Source organism: Chaetodon trifascialis, chromosome 22, assembly GCF_039877785.1.
Source record: "Chaetodon trifascialis isolate fChaTrf1 chromosome 22, fChaTrf1.hap1, whole genome shotgun sequence".
NCBI lineage: Eukaryota > Metazoa > Chordata > Actinopteri > Chaetodontiformes > Chaetodontidae > Chaetodon > Chaetodon trifascialis.
Window position 1 is genome coordinate 19,238,526 of NC_092077.1, and position 21,250 is coordinate 19,259,775.

The 21,250-nt window shown below is 45.5% G+C and overlaps 1 protein-coding gene across 2 annotated transcripts in view; it reads left to right on the forward strand.

Annotated features, from left to right (window-relative positions):
* Positions 1-21,250, forward strand: part of plxnb2a.1 (plexin b2a, tandem duplicate 1) — a 136,060-nt gene that overhangs the window by 49,381 nt on the left and 65,429 nt on the right. Inside the window, exon 3 of one of the 2 annotated variants that reach the window (XM_070991803.1) lies at positions 9,049-9,100. The exons of the other annotated variant lie outside the window; for it this stretch is intronic. The gene's annotated coding sequence lies outside the window, so the exon portion shown is untranslated. The remainder of the gene's footprint in view (positions 1-9,048; positions 9,101-21,250) is intronic. 2 annotated transcript variants of the gene reach the window in all.

Consider the following 21,250-nt stretch of genomic DNA (forward strand, 5'->3'; position numbering starts at 1 on the left):
GATTTTCTGACATTAGACCAAATGATTAATCTAGACAGTAAATGAGAGACTAATCAATAATGAAAATCATTGTTAAAGGTCTTTTAAGAGGACTAGCACACTGAATCTCTTTACAGTTAAGCAGACTTGCTTTTGAGCCTCAGACTTGAATGTGTGCGCTAACGACAGAGCAGACTGGTTCATTTTAGGGCAGATTTTCAGCAGGTCGAGAACCGACGAAGCTCCTCTCTGCAGCACTTTTGTCCGGAAAGACAAAAGGAAATTTGGAAAAATCTCTGAAGTCATACTGGGAGACGTTTTAACTCGTTTGACGCATTGACAAACCAGGAAAAGGCATTTTTATTCGCTGAAGTCACCAAAGCTCTCTGACTAAGTGACGGGCCGCCATGGAAAAGTCATAAGTTCCCATGACGGCCGGCGTCGGCCCTGCCGCCGCTCCCTTTGGCTGCATCAGACTGGACGCTGTGGGATTTTGTTTACACGGTCGACACCTCATACTTGTGATGTGCAGTGATGCCCTCTGGGAGGGGGTCTGATGAGGCCGGCGTTGGCGTAAAAGTCCGGTTCATTAGCGTCCAGCCGGCTCCTCTCACTCCCTCTTCCCTGAGGAACGTCCGTCACGTTGAGCAGAACCAGATGTGTTCCTGCAGCTTATCCAGCCATCATCGCTGCTCTGCAGCGCTGAGGAGTTTTAAAGCATCATGGAAGTATTTTGGGAATTTCGCTGAAAGTTTTCAGTATTTTCTCAGCAGCAGTTTCCCTTCAGCTGGTGGGAAAGCTGCCAAAGCTGCACTGTTTCGACATCACGTTGGTGCATCACTCTGGTTTTCAGCTTCTGTTTTTTAATGCTTTGCAAATGATGAAATCTGAATCTTGTTGTACAATAATCAATGAGCTGATGGCTCTAAAAAGCTCCGGTCACATTATTACTGGAGCATCTTTGCAGAATAGCTGAGCTAAAGGCTCACATGCTAGCGCTAGCAGCACAGCAGCTCTCTGAGCCTGTTTCTGTTCTCTCAGCTGATCATTCGCTCCGACTTTTCCTTTTACGATTGTTCACTTCATTCAACAAAGAGTTGTTGAAGTGGGAAAAAACTCCCTGCTTAGCGAGCTTTGCTAACTCTCAATTAAGCGAGCTGGTTAGCTCAGGCTTGCTAGCGTCAGTTAGCTCAGCCAAACAAACACTGAAGGCCTTAAATTAACGTCCTTCACTGCAGGTATTATGAGTGTGTGACCAGTTATGAAACCACTTGGAGGTGATTCTGCTGTAACGCTCTCACGTATTGGTTTTTGGTTGGTGTCTTTTCCCCGTTTCTTCCCCGTTTCTTGTCTTGACCTCTCTGCAAACACAGAAATTCTTCAGCCAACATGGATCCATTTAGCCTCCGCTTCGTCTCGGGGCCGGTCCGTCTCGGCGGCCTCGATCAGAGCCGGATTCGACGCTTCCTGTCGGCCTGTTCAACAAGCCGCTGCAGCCGTTTGACTCTCCACCTTTCATCTCTCCTCTCCCTCATTCCTGACTTTCCAGCTCCGCTTTTTTCCCGTCCGTCCTCGTTTTCCTCATTTTATCTCCTCCTCATTCCTTCAGGTGGACGTCTCTTCTTACATATCTCCACTCCTACCAGAGGTCCTTCAATGACTGTTCACCAGGCTGTGATGGAAATACACAATAAGCACTCGCTCGCTGTAAAACCTCAGAACTTTTACGATACTGACCGAAATTAAAAACTTGATCTCTGACCACATAATCCCCTGTTTAAAGCACAATTCTGCTCATTTTACATGTTTTCTTTAAATGTCTGCATGCGCTCTCGGCCTCTTTGAGAAGGTTGGCTTCTTTTATGAAATGAAAAAAGGTGTTTTAAAGAGCGTCGATGTCCCAAAGAGACGGACAGACTGAAGCTCAGGTGTGGTTTTTGGGTCTAATGTTGGAATTTCCACACATAAACCAGCCCAATCATCCTCGAACGGGATGATTTCTAACAGTTTGTCACCTCTGAAGCTCTCGAAACAGCTTGATGCTGGGACGAAGATGTTCAGGTGTGTTAAATACAGAGTTTTGATTAAATGTTTGATCTATAAAATGTCAGAAACAGTGAAAAACAGCTTTGTTCGGTGACATTTCGGTGGTGATGTAAAAGAAGGTGGAGCTGTTGAATGTTTGGCATTTTGCTTCAGAGATGACGACTAATGGACATTTCAGCTCCACCTTTGGTGAAGGGCGGAGGTTTAGTTTCAGACGTCGGGGTGAACACAAGGAATTAGAAACAGCTAAATCTCGATAACAACTAAATTTGATTTTATTCCATTTATCTGATGGTTCCTAATAGATAATGTTGTGTTTCTGTCTTACCCACAGCTCTGTGCTTTCGTGTCTTTAAACCATAAAAGTGTGTTATATCAGCCGGTTTATGAGTTTTTTAAGCCCTGCGTTGTGTCTGCAGGTCGTCCTCAGCTCCATCACCCTCCACCCATAAAGTAGGGCACCCTCGCCGCTCCGCTGGCATCGCTTTGAGCGCTCAGTGATAACTGAGGGCGACTCGGATCAGCGTTTTTATCAGCTCCTCTCGTCTCGTCTGGATTATGGCGGCTGGACAGTAAGAGGATCCGGTTCAGAGGGACTTTGAGAGAGTCCCACCCCCCCGTTAGAGCTGCGCCCCCACCTCGCGCATGAGGACGCTGATGCAAACGTACGATTAGCATCAGTTAAAGCTCGTGTCAGGTCTTTAATACGCTCCTAATTAATCAAAGCAGGCTTAAATGAAAGAAGAATGTCAGTCAGTTATCGGACTGGCAGCGGAGTCGTTACCCTCCTGAACCCTGAAACACAGCAGAGAGTTTACCCAGCATGCCTTTGGCCTCATAAACAAACTGATTAACTGTGCGTATGTGTGTGTGTGTGTGTGTGTGCGTGTCCTCTGATCTGGTGACATAAAGCAGAAGTGGTCTGCTTTGCTTTGAGCGGGGGAGAGAGAGAGAGAGAGAGAGATGGAGGGATGGAGGGATGAAAACAGAGAGGTGGTCTGTTGTGTTTGGGAAATGGGTCAAGAGGAAGTTGAGGGAGTGTGTTTAAGTGTGTGTATCTGTGTGTGTGTGCGTGATGTTTCACAGCTGAGACCGTGTTGTCGGTCAGTGTGGGAATTCGCTGTGTGTGTGTGTGTGTGTGTGTGTGTGTGTGTGTGTGTGTTGACGATGCATAGTTTAATTCCTCAGGGAAGCCAAAGCAACAGCGCCTCTGTTTCCTGTCCTAATTGCTTAAAATCCTACACAAACAAGCCTCCTCTCACAAACACACAAACACACACACACACACACACACACACACACACACACACACACGCCTGCGCGGCCCTTCACACATTTTAAAGCCGGTGTTTAAGGAGGACTTATGCAGATCGTTTCAGCGTTGTTTTAACGCTCATTATCTCTTCTGACAGAGTTGCTCATTTCTCTTTTTCACGGATCTTGAGCACAGTTTAATTCTTTTCCTCCGTCTTCACAGCGTTTCACCTGCGCCGTCGTCTCCTTTGTTTCGTCTCACACCTCCTAAATTCATCGGCGTGGTTAAACTAAAGCTGGATGTTAAAAATAAATCACAATTTTACTCAAAATGCAACAATAGCAGAAAAATGACTGAAGAGATTCACAATCAGTCCCTTTATGTGCTAAAATTTTCAGAATCGATGAATCATTTATTTTTTTAAGCCAAAAATTGTCTGATTGCAGCTTCTTCAACGTGCTTGTCTGTTTTATTTCGCTGTGAACTGAAGACGTCTGCAACGACTCAAAATCCGAGTTTTTCTCGACATTTTAAACACAGAGAGATGAACTGGTTTGCAGAATGATGCGTAATGAAAGCAGTTGAGCATCAATAATGAAAAACTTTGCGAGCTTGTCATTGTTATGCATATTCAAGAAATACAGTAGATGCAAATTAGCTGAACCGTCCGTGCAACAGCAAACAGTAAAATAAAAGCAGGAGGTTCGACCGTCAGTGTCAGATGACTGAACCAAGCGCAGAGCAGTCGCTCATCTTCATCATCAGCTCCTCACACCAGTTCATCCCCCGCTGCCTCTGACTCAGCGTCAGCCTGACACCTGCAGACAGCTGCTAGCTAGCGTTAGCCGCACAGGTGGAGACGAGGTGAGCTAAGTCCAGCCCGCACGCACACACCAGACTAAGCATCTTTATTCATTTCATTCATCATTTAGAGCCTGATTTATACAACGTTTCCTCAAAAACATGGCAAGAATTTCTTTCTTTATGGCTGTTGACAGCTTTTTCTGAATTATGGAGCGAAATCAAGAATTCCCTTTGTAAAAATCTTTGACTTTAATATGTCAGCAGCGTGAAACAAGAACTATGAACCTGGATTTATCCACCGCTCAGATCTCTGAGCTGAACGTATGCAAATGAGCGCGTCTTTGATTAGATAACGAGCCGTTTGCATATGGAAAAGGTCTAATAAAGAAGATCATCCTGGGAAATGTGGTCGCAGCGTCTCACCTGGAGCAGCTCAGCATCATTAATGCTGTGATTAAACCTGAGTGTTTCCCACTCTAACATGTCAAAGCCTCTGCTGTGAGAGAGGCCGTCACGACTTTCACGCCTGTGCAGCGAAAGCGTTCGGCCACAGAAACACGAGCGACGCATCTGAAGGTCGATGTTCATGGCGTGAGAGGAAGCATGTGTGAAACAGGGATTTTCTGGGTCCGCGGCGGCGTCTGACGGGAGCTTTCAGTTGCGTTGGATGTGATGAATTCTCTGAAATCCTCAGCGATTCAGTGGAAAACTATGATTTCATGCTTCAGGCGGAGAGCGTTCACCTCAAACGTCTCTTCCTGAGCGTCACATGTCGCAGTCACGAGAACGACGCCTTGATCTTACTGAGCGAGACGACGCTCAAAACTTTCACTTTTCCAAACGTTTCGCTCGAATTTAAGAAAGAAAACATTTGATTTTTAGTGTCGGTATGGATCGCAGTGCTGAAGCTGTGATTAACTGAACCAAACGCTCATATATACTAATTTATATTTCACTGTTTTCAGGCCAAAATCCCCCAGTTTTCTCTGTTTGAGTCAGTTTTCTGTCTGTGGAGTTTGTATTCGACTGCTGAGCCGACGACACCTCAGCTCCATCCATAACTGTGAGCTTTTTAAGGATGAACCTCATTCCTCTGTCTCCTCCTCTTGTCTTTGTGTCTCTGTCTCAGTGTCTCTCAGTACTTAAATGCACCAGAATGAAGCATGGGCGTCAGTTGCGTTGACGTGTGTCCGGGGTCTTTGTCTCCGGCGTGGCGGCTGTTGTTCGCCATCTCTCTTGGCACATGACGCGTGACTCATGGTGTGTGTGTGACAGACAGACAGGTTGTGTGTGAGCTTTTGTTTTGTGTGTTTTTTCCTGGCGTAGAGGTCAGACGGCGAGCAGAGGGCGTCCCTGCCTTCAATCTGGACCTGCTGTGTTCGCCTGTCCTCCGTCTGCCTCGGTTTGAGGTGCGGCTTCAGCCAAAAGTGGAAAGAAAATCAGGATTTACAGGACGGCTGCTGATACAGATCACAGCGATAAGCTGTTTCATTCACATCCCAGGATTGGTCCAGGTTTTCAGAAAGTTTATTCTTTAAATGAAAATAACGCGCGGCCTTGTCCTCGCGCCTTTTTGTTCCATTTACTGATTCAGAGGCACTTATCGATTCACACCGAGCGGAGGGAAAATGAACGAGGGAGCTGAGTGAAGAAAGCACAGTAACCTTCTGAAAGAGTAATAAAACTCAGGGAAATGATTTCAGATATTTCGAGGTGTTTCTCCGTCTGTGTGCAGATAGAAACGACCCCGAAATGAGTGTCAGTCAGTGGAGGTCGGAACGATCATTCTGTAGAGAGCGGCTCTCTGCAGCAGCACGTTGACGTCAGCAGCAGAAAATATCACCTAAAATCACCTTTAATCAAAAATAAGATTGAAAGACGATCATTAAATGTCTTCACAATGAGCCTTTAATTCATATTCGTACTGAGAATAAACAGAAAGTAGCTGCTGCTCGCTGAACTCTTTGCTGGAGCTATTAGCTGCTGTTAGCTAGCTAGCTCAGTTAGCTGTGCAGCTAGTGGCTAGAAATGGAGGCTAGCAGGTTAGCATGCTAACTTTATCCAGCCTGAGCTGCTACTTCTCATTCTGTTGATAACAGTTCATTTTTTGAACATTTTTAACTAAACTTACATGCTGCACCTTTAAGGCTTCTCCTGTTTGACTCCATCAGGTGGATTTTTTAGGGTTTGGTCGTCTATTTTTACATTTAGCTTCATTTCGTCTTAGCATGTTGGCTAAAGGCTGTTTGTTAACGTCATGAATGAACCCATGCTGAACTTTGACAGGTTGAGCTATTTAAGTCATTACTTTAACTCTTTTTGGGCCTGTGAACCATTTTTCTTGGGTTTTGACATCAAACATTTCAACAGACGATTAAATACTTTACTGTTCATATCAGAGTCCATAAAATGACAGACTGAACTCTCTCAGTCACTTCAGAAGCTTGAACTTGGTTGACCTGCTAAACCCTCTGATAAGATAAACCTTTATTGATCCCCGGCGAGGACGTTGTTGAACATTGTGTTGTGCAGCTCTTGCTAATCCATGTATTTTGATTTTTTGGGGGGTGTTAGTCGTGCATGTGGCGGCCTGTATGTGAAAGACTTGTGCAGAGTCTGAAGTCCAGAAGCTATCAGGAGGGAAGATTCAGCTCTCGTCTCGTTGTGCGGTAAAACTTTTTTTATTCCCACAGATACAAAATATGACTGAACGATGGTCCGAACGAGCACATGCTGGAGCTATGAGGCCGAGGCTAGAGAAGTAAGAGCTAGAAAGCAGCACTTTGATTGGCTGCTTTTGTCCAATAAGTGCTGTTGGCCTGAAGGGCTTCACCATCACAAATCCAGCTGATAAAGTAAACGAGCTGGACTGGATTTTGTCTTTTTAGGAAGCCGTCTCTGCGGCTTCCTCTCAGATTTAATCCCTTCCTTTGGGTTATTTAGGCGGCAGTGTTTCATATTCTCCGTGTCATCTTCAGACCGTCTGGGATTTAGAAACAAAAACCTTTTTTTGTTGTTGTTATCGTAGCGAGATAACGGCGTTATGATGGTGCGGTCGGCCCATGAAGCCCCGATGATGAATATTTATTGTCTTTTATGGTTTTCAAGCTACTTCCTGGTGATGGAAGGAAACATTGTGCCGACTGATGCTTCACCATCTGGATGTTTAGATGCTGGATGTTAGACGACATATGGATACACACTCACAAACAAATGGACACGCACACACACGCACACACACACACTCACTGCTACTCTGCTATCCAGAAGCATATGGTTCTTTGAGATAGAGTGGAGACAGACTGGCCCATTCTGCTGGATAGCACCGAGGGCCTCAACATTGTTAGAAGTGCTGCCAAACTAACTTCACCACACACACACACACACACACACACACACACACACACACACACACACACACACACACACACACACACACACACAGAGTCTCGCCTCACTAGCTGCTTTGCTATTTGTTTCAATGGGAAGTGAAAGGAGGCATTCATTTGTGTTTGTGCAGGAGAGGCGAGTGGAGTCTAACAGTGTGAAATGAAAATGAAGATACCTGTGAGCTCCATCACTGGAGGCTTATTCAGCAACATTTGGGCCGCGGCCGGCCTTTGTTCATTACACACTCACAGCGCCGGCCGCTTTGGTTGTCTCATTATGAAGATTACTCCCCAAATTGATTTTTTCCTTTTATCTTCTCAGTTAAAGAAGTCCCTTTATTTTAGAGCCTGGCGAGCCTATAAGCATTAATGTTATCATTCTGAGAGACAAACTGAAGCTCTCGTCTCGTATTATCACAAATTAAAATGTCTTTAGTTTAATTCATGCGCTGATGAAGGGCTCCATTTAAACTCAGGCAGAGCTCCAGCTTTTTGTTATTATTCCAGGCGGTAATATGCATTTTTCTGATAATAATACAAGATTCCTGGCAGATTCTGTGAATTAATTACGTTTAATTAATGTTGCCATCACTTTGATGCACAGGCTTTCCTATAGCAAGCTGTGGCAGATGTAAATTAGGTGGAACAGTTCGTACCAGCACTCGTAGTATCACCGCCACCACACGTGGGAGTGAAGGTTAAAGTACGAGCTTCCGAATAAATACGATCCCTGTGTGACTTGATGGAGGAGTGACGAATGAATCAATATGCACTATCATTCCTTTTTATGCAGTGGGAGACCAGACATGAATCGTCTGCAGCCGTGCTAGCAGCTGTGGTGCAGCAGTGCTTTGAGCCCAGTGCTAACAGCAGCATGCTAACATGCTAACATGCTGACTTTAGTGGCTAATGTTTGCTAATTGCACAAACTACAACTTAAATTAAACGAAAGTCCTTTAGTTTTGCAGACTTTTGGTCACAAATCAGCAAGTTGAAGTAGTGAGTTATGATCTGGAAACTTCAGATGGACTTTTAAATTTTTTTCCTCGACTAAAAAAACAATCATTAATTAATAATGAAGCTGAAGGTGTACCACACTGTGATAAACGACAAACTCATTGTATTTACTGTTGTTTAAAAATCCCTCAGTTAATCCGAAGCAGTAAACATTTTTATTGGCTCCTTATTAATCATCCTGCGTTTACTGCCGGCTCCTGTTGGTTTATTGAGCTCCACCCTGTTTCCACTGTCACGGCAGCGACGGGCCGACACGTGAACCACTGTCACTTCTCTGAAACCAGCGTCACATTAAAGGTCCAGGACTGTGGGAAAACTGGAGGATTATAGGAGGAGACGGACTGAAAACTGTTACTGCGACCTGGAATATTTGCCTCCGCTGACACCTGAGCCGACTCCTCTGAGGGCTAATCAGTGACAAATGACTCACCTGGGTTTCACCTGTAATTCGAGCGCAGCCCTCGGGTCCTTCAGGCGTCAATAAATCCGAGCTGTGTTTTCAGATATCAGGTGACCAGTGGTCCCAAATCCTTCATCCATGTTTTGTTTGTTTTTTAGGAGCGTGAGGCGTTTGATGTCACAGAGATCAGCAGGTCTGAACACTGAACAGGTAAGAAAACAACTTCCTCCCACTTTTATTCTGAAATCCTGTCACTTCCTGTTTTTTTTCCTTCCTTTTTCTTTCACCCTCCTCCCGTCGTACTCGTATCATTTCTCAGGCTGCCCCCCCCCCCCCCCCCCCCCCCCCCGCTGTCATTAGAAAGCCGTGTGTGTTCCCATGAATGCCATTGGCTGTTTATTTTGGCGGCTTGTGTGTTTTTGTGCCTGTGTGTGTGTGTGTGTGTGTGTGTGTGTGTGTGTGTGTGTGTGTCGGGGGGCTGGGGGGGTCGGGTTAAGGGGTTAATTGGAGGCTTCGGGCCGTTTTTAAGAAATGAATTCTTGCTGCCCCTCGTACAAACACTCCTCTCACATATCAGCCAATTACGACACGACACACACACCTCCTGTCTTATTATACTCTTTTTCTCTCGGGCTGAACAATATGCAAAAACACTGCTATTATTTTGGCAGACACTGTCATTGCGACATGTGCCCCCGATCTTTGTGGGAATGATAATTTCTGCATTCAATTTTCACTGAAAAAAATCTGAAAATGATGATGAGGATGTGGTGTTGGTTCCTGTATGTCTGGAGGTTACGATCTGTAGGCCGAGCGTCTCTGCAGCATCAGTTTACAATGATGTGATAGATTTTATCTCCATTTGGACGTTGCACCATATGATTCATTGTTCAGCTCTGCTCTGCTCAGGATGCAGTGAACTCACTATCAATGGCGAACGCTCCCTATTTTTCCCCTGATGATGCTTTTGTGAACCACAAATCTGTGTTGAAATCAGCAGGGGGGAAGCTAGTTAGCTGTTAGCAGTTTGCACAGAGACCTGCAGTGTGTTTGAGTAATGGTGTAGCAACTAGCAGAGCTAACAGCTAATGGAGCTAATGAATCTAGCCGAGCTAACAGCAAACATAGCTGAGAGGTTACAGCTTACAGCTAACAGAGCTAATAGAACTAATAGCCAATGGAGCTAACAGCTTACAGCTAAGAGCGCTAATACAGCCAACAAGGCTAATAGATCCAACACAGATAACAGCTATTAGAGCTAATAGCTTACAGCTAACAGAATTAATGGTTCCAGCAGAGCTAACACCAAACGTAGCTGAGCTAATGAAGCTAACAGAGCTAATACAGCCAACGAGGCTAATAGATCCAACATAGATAGCAGCTATAGAACTAATAGCTAATGAAGCTGAGAGCTTACAGCTAGCAGAGCAAAAGAACTACTAGCTAACAGAGCTAACAGCTTACAGGACTAATTCATTGTTCAGCCCTGCTCTTGTCCGAGAGCTGAAGCTTAAATACACAAACTCAACGTTATATCGTTCTAATTCTGAGGTGAGATGTTTAACATGGATGAGAACTTACTTAAGCTAAACCTCAACCTTTAGACCAAAGATGAACCCTTGAGCAGCCCTCTGAAGACCATAACTTGTGTTCATACTTTCCAAAAATGTCCTCACTTCAAGGTAAAACACACACACAGACACACACGCTGGGACTATAATTCACGTAGGACGGGGATTTAGGAAGTTAAGCTCGGAGTTATGTAGATGTCAACCTCAAGTGGATCGGGGATTACAGTAAGACCTTTGTTTATACACAAACACACATTAGAGGTCTTCAGGCCAGATCCTCCAGAACCTCAGCGTGTCCCAACCTGAACTGATCCCGCATCCACATTTCCCCGCCAGCCTCGATCCTGGGTGGCATCCAGCTGTTGTTTCAGACGTGACGCCGCGGGACTTGAGGGCAGGCCGATAAGAAGTGTTTCTGACTCATTCTGACGGCGGCCGCGTCGCGCTTGGTGGCGTGTCTCGCGCTGGTGGAGACTTCCTGCTGGACTGGTGGTTTCAGTCATGAGTCAGTTCGTTTGACTGAGCAGGTGTTTGTACAAAGAACACAGACTCCTTTTTATTGGACGTTTATATCGTTAGCAAGCACTGAAAGAGAGCGTTCGCCATTATGAACGTGCTGTTAGCTTTTCTTTGCGTGTATGTGCAGACTTTTTTCTCTTATTGTGCAGTTTGGCTCTTTTGTTTCCAAATAAAGAGTAAGTGCACGTTAGATTGTGGGTGGAGGAAGCAGCTTCATTGTCCTTGACGAGCTGAAAGGTTGGACCACACCCGCCGTCGCGGCCGGGCCGGGTGTGGTCGGGTTTTGGTCTGTCGTGACCACAGTCGGCTTTGATGTCGCTCGCCGCCGCACAGGGCGGGAAACACGTCGCCACCTCCAGTTAGCGAGGCAAGCTAACATTATCAGGCTGAAGTTTAAGCAGGTGGTCGAAGCTGTATGATGTTTACAACATCCAAAGGTTTGTTTCCATCAGCTGGAAAGACTCTGGATGCTCTGTGCGTCGTTTCAGATGAGCTCCTCTAAAACTGATTCTGACATATTTCATGTCTTTGATATCTTTGGGATTTCCACTGGAAAACGAATAAAGATCTCCGTTTGAAGGACGTTTGGCTGGACGACGTGAGCTTGACTGACCGTCGAGAGACGGTAGGAACTGACATCCAGCCAAACGTCCTTCAAACGGAGGCTGCACTGTTTCTGCTGCTGAAGTTTAATCTCACTGAATATGCAGAGACGTTAAACTGCTGTAGTGCTGAAAGACACGTCTTCAGTTTGGGTCCCTTTGCTTTTGTCCAAATTTTCGGGCATGTGATGCAGGACGATGGCGTGTGTACAGATGACCTACCTTACCTTCCCTTATTTTGGCCGTTTAAGGCCTTTTCTGTCTCAGTTCATGACCCCAAACATTTTTTATTTCAGAGGCTTTTCTGGGAGAAGAAAGTTGAAGATTTCTCAAATAGTTTAAAGTTTAGTGAGTTTGTCAGTTAGTGAAATATCTTATGAGCAGTTTTGCTCTGAATGCGTCGCCGTGACCCTTCAGAGACTCAGACTGGACCAGACTGAACCCTCCCAGTGTGACTGGTTGATTTAGATGGTGGTCTGATCTGAATGACTGGTTTCTGTGATCGGCTTCTGTCCGCTCGCAGTCTGCCAGCTCACATTAAAGCGTGTCACTGCGGCGTGTGTGTGTGCGTGTGTGTGTGTGTGTGTGTGTGTGTGTGTGTGTGTGTGTGTGTGTGCGTGTGTGCGTGTCCCGTCTGTCTTCCATCCATCACTGTTTCCCTCTTGCCTCCATGTTCTCCGTACATCATCCCCTCTGCTGTGCTCTCCAATATGTTTGGTCTTAAATAGCTCTTGTTCCCATAAACTGCTCCATTTTCTCAGCCTTCCATGGGAGCTTGTGCCCTCAGATCTTATGAAAGCAAATACAAGCTGTGTGTGTGTGTGTGTGTGTGTGTGTGTGTGTGTGTGTGTGTGTGTGTGTGTGTGTGTGTGTGTGTGTGTGTGTGTGTCAGATCGCTCAGCTCTGTCTCGTATCTGAGGTGTGCCGTCGGTCCTGCTCAGCTCGGCTCAGTCGACTCTTCTGCGCGTCGTTCCTCCTGAACACTCGGTTCACGCCTCAGTCACACCAGCTCAGATATGTTCCTTCTGTTCCTCATCGCAGAACCTCAACCGTAATTACAGCTCTGGGCTAGAAATCTGAAATCTAATCCTACAGCTAAACCCCCGAAACCTAAAGATAAACAAGTGGGGCTGCTGCCATTTCAGACTTGGATTCAAGTCAGAGTGAAGTTACAGAACTGAGGACTCGATTGGGACCTGACTCCTCCGCGACTCGACGACTCTGTAAAGGTTTAATTTGACTTGACTTGCAGCTGACTTGCGTTTTGCCTTTAAAGACTTGTGACTTGTGAACCTGACTGGAGACTTGCTCTGACAGACTTGATATTTCATTTTGACTTGCCTCAACTGACTTACAGCTTCGCTTGAGACTTGTGTTGACTCGAAAAGGACGTGTCGATTGGCTTTTGCCTTTTGTCTTGTCTCAGCTGATTGGGACTTGGAAGTTACTTGTTGAGATGAGACTTGGACTTGTCTCGATTTTCTTGGGAATCGCTTTGACAAGACTTTGTATTTCATTTAGACTTGTCATAACTAACTTGGGACTTGGGACAATTAGACCAGAAAAAGACCTGGACTAGGGACCTTTAACTACTAGTTATTTTCAAATGATCCAAATAGTTGCTGGTTAGTTTTCTGTAGTTGACTCGTCGACTCGGCTTTGACTTGTCTGCAGTCAGACTTGCTTTGACAAGTCTCAGGACTCGACTTGGACTTGCCTCCATAGACTCGGGACTTGCATCAAGACTTTTTCTGTCAAAACTCGTCTTTGTCAGGAATCGCCTCGACAAGACTTAATGTTTGACTTGGACTTGGCTGACTTGGGACGTGACTTGAGAACCTCTGCTGTCATTTTCGATTGATTTTCTCTCGTATTTAACAGCTTCATTAAACTGAAACGACCGCACAGACACTCGCTGAGCAGCGCTGTTTACTCTTAAGGTATCGAACATCATTCCAGGACACGAGCTGTCAGCACATTCGGTCCTGAAAATATCAATACTGACCCCCTCGAAGCCACATCAGTCAAACTCCAGTAATTGATTAATATGAGCTCGGTGGAGTAAACACACTCCTTCACAGACGTGTTGATACCAGAGGGAGCTTTCATCAAGTCGTCACTTTTTCACTCTTCTATTCGTCCTCTTCATCACTTCATCACTTACCTCACCGTGTCGGCTGCTGCTGGAGTTTCACGCTGTGTGTGTGTGTGTGTGTGTGTGTGTGTGTGTGTGTGTGTGTGTGTGTGTGTGTGTGTGTGTGTGTGTGTGTGTGTGTGTGTGTGTGTGTGTGTGTGTGTGTGTGTCTGGCTCTCGGACTGTTGCGTTTGGATTGGGTCCCAGAATTGTATCACTGCATGAAATGCGAGGTGTGTGTGGTTTTGACTGGACTCCATTTTTGTCTGCGCGCACACACACACACACACACACACACACACACACACACACACACACACACACACACACACAATATATGAGACTATAACAAGCTCATTAATGCATAGCCTTAATGATACAAGGACAAAGGAGGGAAGGATGGAAGGAAACAAGGAAGAAAGGGGGGAAGGAAACTGCATCAGACACCTGAGTGAAGCACAAAAAAACCTGAAAGACTGTAGAATTGATGGAGGAGAGCCAAGAAGGATGAAGGCAGCAAAAAAGGGAAAAATTGCACAAAAGAAGTGAACTCTGAAGATGGAAAGAACGAAGGAGGGAAAACTTAGAGAGAAGAAGAAAGAAGGCAGAGTTGATGGCTTGGATCAGACTTTTATCATCTGCCAACTGGTGCTGTGGTGTGTTTATGTGTGTGTGGTGTGATTGAACAGTGTCAGGCCCGGTGCCAGTGTTTCAGTGTGTGTGTTTGGAGGGCGTGGGTGAGTGGATGCTCATGTGTGGTTTCTAGTATTTTCTTTTCTGTGTTAGCCAGCAGAGTGTGGCTTCTGTCTCTTCACTGCGGTGGAAAAGCTTTATTCTCTTTGCTTTTCGCTGCTCCAAGTTGCTCTGGGATCCGAGCAGAGGAGGAGAAAAGTCGGCCTGCTGGTCGCTTAGCCTCCATTTTGCTGCTAAATGTTCATTGTAGTGAACTTTCACAGATGTGTGGCGATGCTTAAAGCTGCTTTTGGACTTTGAATTTCTGTTTTCTTGCCATGACAACTGCTGCTTACTGTCAGAGCTTCTTTTTCTCATGAAAGCCTTCGTCAGGGAACGTCTGGCTCGAGTTCTGGACTTATCCTGAGCGACGCTTCGCTGCAAAGTTTACTTCAGAAAATCTGTTCCAACACCTGATTTGTGTGCACAGTCACAGCAGGTTTAAGCAGGCATGTTCGCAGGCTTGTTTATATGTTTAACTGAACGCTCACAATGGACATCTTCTCATGATGTTAGTAGTGACTATTGCTGGCTGTCAACGACAAACACGACATGTTAAAACGCGACAGGATGCAGTGAACTCACTATCAATGGCGAACGCTCCCTATTTTTCCCCTGATGATGCTTTTGTGAACCACAAATCTGTGTTGAAATCAGCAGGGGGAAAGCTAGTTAGCTGTTAGCAGTTTGCACAGAGACCTGCAGTGTGTTTGAGTAATGGTGTAGCAACTAGCAGAGCTAACAGCTAATGGAGCTAATGAATCCAGCCGAGCTAACAGCAAACATAGCTGAGAGGTTACAGCTTACAGCTAACAGAGCTAATAGAACTAATAGCCAATGGAGCTAACAGCTTACTGGTAAGAGAGCTAATACAGCCAACAAGGCTAATCCAACACAGATAACAGCTATTAGAGCTAATAGCTTACAGCTAACAGAATTAATGGTTCCAGCAGAGCTAACACCGAACATAGCTGAGAGGTTACATTTAACAAAGGTGGTTGAACTCCCAGCCAATTGAGCTAACAACTTACAGCTAACAGAGCTAATAGAACTAATAGCTAATGAAGCTAACAGAGCTAATACAGCCAACGAGGCTAATAGATCCAACATAGATAACAGCTAATAGAACTAATAGCTATTGAAGCTGACAGCTTACAGCTAGCCGAGCTAAAGAACTACTAGCTAACAGAGCTAACAGCTTACAGAGCTTAAGAACTACCAGCTAACGGAGCTAATACCTCACAGCTCACAGAGCTAACAGGGCTAATAGCAGAGCTAATAGGTTACATTTGACAGGATCTGAGCTAATTCTTGACCTGGGAAACAGTAGTTTGGTAAATCAAATCTTTAGGACATTTTGTCAGCCTGTTCCAGATTTTTTAACCACTTTTCTAACACTTTTCTCAATGATCTATCTCGATACGGTGGTTAGCTTTAAATGTCTGTCATTTAGCTTATATTTGACCTGAAGGGATCCATCAGTCACATATCTTTATTTCTCACTTTGTCATTCATGCCTGTGTGCCATTTGATGGCAACAAAGCAAAATTAGACATGTATGAACCTCTTCATTCATTCAGTATTTGTTTGCAGTATTTGTACTGCCTTTTCCACTGTTGTGTGGATGGAGCTTGCTCACTGCCGCTTCGTCTTTCCTTCCTCCTCCTTTTCCTCTTTTTGTTGTCTGTTAAGCGGCGGCCTGCGGTTGGCCCGTGCACCCCGAGGTGTCGATTTTTGGCCGTCATTGAATACATTAAGTGTCGACTCGTGCACACGGTCTGCAGCGGCGCTTTGTTGTTACCCAGCACGACTCGACTGTTTCACGCCTTTGATGCCTTTGTGATCACAGAAGTAGCTGAATCAGGAATACCTGCAGCTCATTTTTATTATACATGAACTTAGAAATGCTGCAGACCGGGAGAGAAGAAAGTGAAAAGTGAAGAGGAGGAGGAAGGAGGGAAAGTACTGAAGCAGGCTCTCTAAGCTGTCTGCTACATTTAAGCTTTTATGGACAACAGCAGGGATCCTCCCTGCCTCTGATGGCTTTAACAGCTTACCTCACCGCTCTCCACAGCCTCTTTCTCTATTATTCTCTTCATTTCTTACTTCCAAAATGGACTCGGTGTGCGTGTGCATGTGTGTGCGTGTCTTGTAGCAACAGGTTCAGGTTTAATGTCTTTCACATGTTGTCAGTGTCCTTTGTGTGCAAAAGTGTTTCTCAACTACAATGCAACACAGTTTTTCTCAGAAGAGTAGTATTTTTATGGCATGTAGGACTTTCATAATCTGTACATAATGTTCATATACAGCTGCTTTTCTATTCTGTATCCTGTGTGCTTTTTATCTTGACCCTTCTCTGGCGCTGTTTTTGCTTTTTTAATACTTAATGATTTAATTTCTTAGTCTTATCTTAGAGATCTCTGTAAATGGACCTGGTGCATAAAAACGTGTGCGGCTAAAGTTACATCGCAGTTTTCTATTCAAATCCAAACTTTGCATCAGTCTAGATCATATTTCAGCCTTTTCCCACCTTTGAAATGATGCATCAGCGCAGGAACAGCACTGTGTTTGTGCACACGGTGGGTAGTTCAGTTGACCTGGGAGATTACAGTTGCCACACAGGAGCCTGACTGCGTCGAGCCTTTTCTGTGTGACAGCCTCGTCTGTCTCCTCTTCCTCTCGCTGCGTCTTTATTTATGAAACCCAGTTTTGGCTCCGCTGGGACTTAATCAAGTTTGTGCACTTTATCTGCAGGCTGTGGTCACGTGGGTTGGACCGCTGTCTCCTGGGTATCGCCTCTGCAGCTTGATTGACAGGTGGTTAATTAGCTCGTTAGACTTCAGAGATTGGCAGACCTTTGTGTAGGTCAGGAGGCGCTTGTCATCTTGCTGGATTTTGTTGTTTTTAATGTGGAGTAGTGACACTTGATGACTGATTTGACTTAAAAATCAGTCAGAATTTTAACAGTTTTCTCAGTCATATTCTAACGTGACGCCTCAGCTCGTTCATTTCACTGCTGAAGCAATCAATCACAGTTCGGATTGATCAGATTTTGCTCTCTCCAGCTTCTTAAATGTGAGGATGTTCTGCTTTGCTTTGTTTTTACATCATAAATTGTAAATCGTTGGATTTTTGACTGTTAATCAAACATAACGAGCACTTTTAAGACGTCGTTGAAGGCTAGCAGCTTTAGCGATGTCCACGTCAGTCTTAAGGTTCACTTTTCTGAAATATCTCAAGAGCCGCAGCACATGTGAGACTTTGTAGAGACATTCATGGTCTCCAGAGGATGAATCTAATGACTTTGGTGATCCTGTAGTGCCACCGTGAAGGTTGAAATTTGGGTTTTTGAGTGAAAAGTCAACAATAGTTGGATTGATTACCGTGAAATTTGATGGATGTAGTCCCTCAGCAGAGCAGAGTTCTGCCAGCCTCGGCACAAAAATCCAAACATTTGCTCTTTTCAGACCCTCACATTTGAGGATTTCTTGCCTTTCTCTGTTTCATGTCATTGTGAAATCAATATGTTTGATTTTCAGACAAAACTAACAGTTTAAGGGCTGATCTGGACATTTTAATCGATTGATTGGGAAAGGAATTGACTGATTAATGCATTAAAATAACAGCCTTAGGTGATTCTTTTGTGTTTGTATATTGGCTGTATGATGGTTCGTCGCACGCACGCACGCACGCACGCACGCACGCACGCACGCACGCACGCACGCACGCACGCACGCACAGTGGACGAGCGCTCGGTTTGATCTTGGGTTTGACAGTTTGAGCCACACGGGATCTACGGAGAGTTTAAAGTTTATACAGCACCGTCGAAATTAATGAAGTAGGATGTCACAGCACAGAGATGCAGGGCACACACACACACACACACACACACACACACACACACACACACACACACACACACACACACACACACACACACACACACACACACACACACACACACACACACACAGCCATGTAATGAAAGAGCACAGACAAATGGAGTGAAGTGACATGAAAAGCTTCGGGATAATTACAAACACACACATCTGTCTGTCAGAGCTGCGTTCGTCCTTTCAGATTACTTCCTGTCTCCTGCAGTGTGTGCGTGCGTGTGTGTGTGTGGGTGTGTGTGCGTGATTTCAGCTGGTGTGTGTTGTGCGTGTGTGACCGTGGCCCGTGACAAATGAGCGTTTCGTCTTTCATGGGGAAGCGTGAACGCCGGCAGCGTGTGGTGTTTTTTCCTCCCCTTCATTCAGATATTCTTCAGCAGCATCTGGAGGATTTAATGGGAGAATGAAATTATTCTCCACAGATTATCTCCCCTCAGAGCTGCGTGTCTGCGTGTGAACAAGAGTGCACTTCTTCTTTTCAACTATTCAAACATTTTCCAGAAGCTTCAGGAAGGATTGAGTAAGATAATGAAAGTATATTCGAAAGGTTTTCTCTTTGCTACAGGCTGGATTTTTTAATCTCCTGGATCGGTTTGATCTCCTGAATCATTCAGTGTCATCGTTCTGAATGAAACCATTTCGCTGCTCTCCTGCTGCCGCTGCCTTCCCATCAGCATTTGTTCCCCCGCCCTCTTTTATTTTCCAGCATTGTGCAACTAGAAGCAATTACTGTTTCAGCAAACGTGCTTTTCCCACTTTTCCCTTTGTGTTTCGTTCATCAGGGTGTTTGTAGGCCCTGAGAAAGTCTTAAAACATCTTTTACAACTAGCTGCAGGCCGTTAAAGCCCTTCGACACACTTAAATTATAGCGTTTTAGCTCGTAAAGTCACTTTTATCAGTCTGGGTGCTGTTTTCCTATGAAAAAGCTCGGTCTGTGGAACCTTTTCGCCCTGAAAGGTCACATGAAATGCTGTCATTACGCCCCTGACGATGATGTGACGCTGGACGGTTTATTGGCAAGTAGCCGTTCACATATCAGGAGTTTGTGTTGGTGTTGTGGTGCATTGTGGGTACAGTAATCATAGTGAGACGATGTGAAACGACTGCTGTGAAAGTCCAGAGTTATGAAGGTGAAATAGACGTTTAAAATCAAAATATGCAAAAATAAAACTTGCACAATGTGCTTTAATGCAAACAGGAAGTGGAGTTAATGTGCAGGGTCTGCACACAACAGCCTCCTGCAGGCGGGGAGGGTTTCAGGTGGGGGGGGGCGTCTCCCACAGTCTTCCAGACTTCACTGATTCAGTCACAGTTTCTAAACCTGCAGCCTTTTCAGAGAAACCCTTTCTCTTAAAAACTGCCTGAAGTGGGATTTCTTCTTCTCTGTCGGAGGAAAACGTGGTCTCAGCGTGAGATGTTGGTGTTTGCTCGGCTGCGTGAGGAACACGGTGACGGCGGGCCGAACGAGGCGTCGGGCGGCGAGTCAGGAGAAAATGTGATGTAAATAGTTGAAGTCGCCCGAGACGCTTTGCTGCCTTTAAATCACAACGAGATTGGATTGAGAAAAGGAGCGCTAACAGACTCTTATTATCAGCCAGCGAGTCGATGACTGTGTGTGTCCTGAAGCCACCTGATAGCGCTGCTCTGATGGCTTTTTGTCTGCCGCCAAACACCCGTCCTCTTCCCCCCTGAAATAAATTGCAGAGCGAAGTAGGTGGACTTCATTCGCCGTCTTCACGCCGCTCAAAGACTCTCTGGGCCTCCTCTGATGTAAACCAAAGCTTGCAGAGAGGAAGAGGAGCCTTTGTTCTCGTCACAGCTCTCCTGTCTGAATCACAGCTCATCAGCGGTTTCATCTCTCTGGGCAGGACCTCCATTAAAGATGAACGCTGTGCCACCGGTTGCATAAGAGGCTCGAGCTGCTTGTAAAATTGAGTTTGCTTTGACGGAGCGTTGTGGCGTTCACAGCTCCTCCCATCCGCCTGGCTACAGGTGACCCTGACGTGTCGTCACCGCCAGCAGCTCACTCATATTTTATTCTGATGAAACGTGGAGTAATGAAGCGCCCGGCCGCTCTGCCTCCACCTTTGAGACACTTTGCCGAATCTGGAATGATGAGCGGCGCAGAGGCCTGAACCGGGTGTCAAGACCCTGTTCTGAATCCATAAGACCCAGGAAACCTTCAGCACACACACACACACACACACACAGGTTAATTTAGTGTAATCAGATTACTGCAGCTCATCCATGAAGTTTGAGAAAGGGGCTGAAAACCAGGACAGGAAGCTGAAGCTGCTTCACAATAAAAGCCTCACTCTGGCTGTACACAGATGCTCCTGATTGGACGGCTCCAGGAGCTCGGGCACGCCGTCCTGCTCTGCTTTGGTTCAAAGAGCGCTGGAATGCGATTGGACGTAGCAGGTCAGCAGGTCTCAGGTCTGTTTAAACTTCAGTTTAGCTGAACTTTGACCTCTAGGAGGCGCTACACGAACAGTGAACAGCTCAAATAACTGAAACATCTGAAAACAAAAAGAAAACTGAGGCTTGTTTTCCTCTGCGAGGACATTTTGTTGTTTAGTTTCAAGGAATTGCTGGAAGTTTTATGTGTTTTTTAAAGGATGCTTGGGAAGACTGAAACGTCTGATTGTTTACGGCCACTTTAGCATCTCCTGGAAAAGAGCTGCTTTGATTTGGAAGGAAGCGCGGGCTGATAAAACCAGCAGATGAGCAGCATCTGGAAACCATAATAAACAAACTCCAAAGAGTCTGAGACCTTCAGGAGGTCAGACACTTTCAAAAAGCCTAAACTAGTGGGGCATTTAGCCGAATGATCTGGATATTTTTCTCCTCCTCTGTTGTCCTCGTCCTCGTCCTCTTTCACTCGTCTCTCCCCTTCCCCTCCGGACAGG